Consider the following 3,110-nt stretch of genomic DNA (forward strand, 5'->3'; position numbering starts at 1 on the left):
ATAATATCATTAATAAAATTTACAAAACCTAAAAAATGAAATTAAGGGATGCCTTTTTTTGGCATTTTTAGGGTCCCTGAATACAAATCTGGTGTCGGATTTTAAAAATTCAAAATGGCAGATCCCAGATGGGAGACGATTTTTTTTTAGTTTTAGTTTTTACACGAAACTTGATATTCGGGGCTTTTCGGTGTTGCTGAACTCAAATCTGGTGTCAGACTTTAAAAATTCCTAATCGCGGATGCATATTGGATCCTATCATTTATAACGGAATAGTTAAAATCGAACGTACGTACATGGCTATGAGTAACATTCTCATCCATCTTAATATGAATACCGTATTAATCACGAAAGAAGTAAATATCATCAAAAACCACCAACGGGAAGTCGTAGCGTATCAATTTGAAATCCATTCCCCCTTTTCAGCTAATTTCATGCGCCAGCGTTTACCACTGGCATCTGGTTTAGCTCAATTCGGGAATAGCTGATAGAAAATGTTAAATTATCTAGTAGCACTTTAATTGGCTTGAATTATTTATCAGAGGTATTATTTTTGTGAACCTAATTGCTGAATGAAATCAAAATAAATTAGAATGCATGTGTTCATACACATAAAATATAATTTAATGAAGGCCAATTAAAAATTATACTCCCTTTCCTGATATATACACAAAACTTTAGCAGAGCATATACATTAATTCATACATATGTAGGTATATATATGTTTATGTGTTTTTGTTAAACACCGGAGTTAATTATTGATTTGGTATTTAATTATATTAGTTATAATAATTAGGCGTTTTAAAAAGGAAAACTTTAAAACAAAAAAAGGATTATTATGTTAAAATATTATCACACCAGCTTTCCTAAATATTTGTATGTTACTTATTGGAGAAAATGGGAAAGTACAGCCGACATACATATGTACGTAGTTGAGTGCATAAGAATAATAATAATAATAATAATCGATTGGCGCTTATGCAAAATATTAGTGCTTGGCCGAACTTCTCCTCCGATTTGTGGCGCGCGCCTTGATGTTAACTATTACACAAGGGGAGGGACCTAAAGTTATACGCCGACTCCCAACGGCAATTGCCTAACGGAGAGCGACTGATATAAAAACAATTTTTTTTTTTCGGAAACTGGGCTCGACCTCAGACCTTGCGGAATGATAGTGCGCACTGCTAACCACTACATCACAAAAATTTTACAGCGCTTTGACGAGTAAGTAACCTGAATGCGTTTCCAGATTTCGTTTTGTTAGAATGGGATTTAATGCCCGTTTCATTTACATATTTTCATTTTATCTACTTCTGGAAATTTTCTTTTTTTAAAGGAATGTTGTCTTCACCCGAAAATAATCTTATGTACATAAGAGTGCCCTAAAATACATAGGAAAATCAACTTTTTGGAATTTTTTTGCTGCAGAATTCTAGGAAATGGAAAATAAGGAGAGCTGTATTTTAAAGATTTCTATACGTGCTATATTAAAAAGTTAAACTATTTTAGTAGAATTGATATAAAATCGTTAAAAGTAAATATTTTTGGTCGAAAAAAATATTTCCAATTCAGAAATCTTTTTTTGATTTATTCAAACATAAACTTGCAAAAATCTAAAAAAATTTAAATTTCAAAAAAAAATCCATTTCAGAACTTTGCCATATTTGTGTTACTTTTCATTTTGTTTGCAGATAAGAAAGCATTTCAATGAGTGTTATTTCTTAAATTTAATCGCCATATGTGCTCAATAAAAAAACCCTTAAGCTTAAAACGATATGAATATCTAATAAAATTATTTTAAATACTACAAGCTATTTTTTTGATCGTAATCAGATATGGCCATTTCCAATCTGGCGTTACGTGGCATTTGTGGCATACGAAAATGTTAAAACAAAATTAAAAAGTTAAAATTTAAAAAAGGTTTTTCTATATTAGTAATTAAATGTCCCTTTATCCAGTAAAAGAATTACAATTGAACTGTAGGTAGTAGGGATTGACGTGAGGTTACATGTCGTAACGCTACTAAATTTTGCATTGAAAACGTTTTCTTAATATTGTATTTGAACAGTTTTTAATTTTATTATGACATCAGCGCCACCTAGCGTCTCTATTTTTGCAAATATATGTCTTTATAAGTTTTAACCAAATATGAAACGAATCAGAACATCAATACAGGTTTTCAAAATATCTCGATCCTGGCGCCACCTAGCGATACCATTTTTGGCAATAATGTTTTTTTTTACATAACTAGTATACATTATAATATAAGCAGCCAAATTGGCTATGATTATGTTAGATATATGTATTTTTCAATTTTTTTTTTGCGGTAGACCTTCCGCTGGAAACGGCCATATGCAAGTGTATTTGATTTCATTTATATGTATTGTAGTTTTCGTTGCATATCTCAAATATAAATGCAATTTACATATGTGAGAATTACAGTGTATGTATGATTCCCAATATTCCTAAAATTGACATATGTATATATGTAGTCAACGTACATATCACAAATTTTCGTATCTCATCATTTCCATATGTGTTTTCACCACAATTTGCGAAGCCAATTCCAATTTGGCACACACATTTTTTATTCGCATTTTATTATTCTATATCATTTTATTTCTCTGTTTATTTAAGAAATAAATTCGCTTTGCTTGATGAAAGCCAGGAATTGCGGAGAATAAAATTAACTTTTGTTCATACACATGTACATAAGTACGTATGTATGTATATAGCTGAATTGAGAGCGCTTTACGATTAACGTTTTCTCTTTCATTGATAATTTTGCATAAATATTTTTATGAGTACATATATACATACATATCCGTACCTTTATTGTCCCAGACACAAATTGATTTCGTTAAAATTAAATGCTTATACCTGTGGCTTATCTCGTAAACGATGCCATTCATTATTGTTTATTATTATTGTCCGCATTGGCGAAATTGCAGAGCAGATTTCAGACTATTATTGCTTTACATTGTTGCTCAGAGTAATATTATTTGTTAAATTTGTTTATGTATTTTAATGATATTTATTGATAATATATGTATTTATTGTTGATAGCTGATAGCTTATTTTTATGCACTTATACTCTTTAATTTTTTTTT

This window comes from Rhagoletis zephyria, unplaced genomic scaffold (genome assembly GCF_001687245.7).
Source record: "Rhagoletis zephyria isolate East Lansing unplaced genomic scaffold, Rhagoletis_zephyria_1.1 Rzeph_scaffold_04242, whole genome shotgun sequence".
Classification (NCBI taxonomy): Eukaryota; Metazoa; Arthropoda; class Insecta; order Diptera; family Tephritidae; genus Rhagoletis; species Rhagoletis zephyria.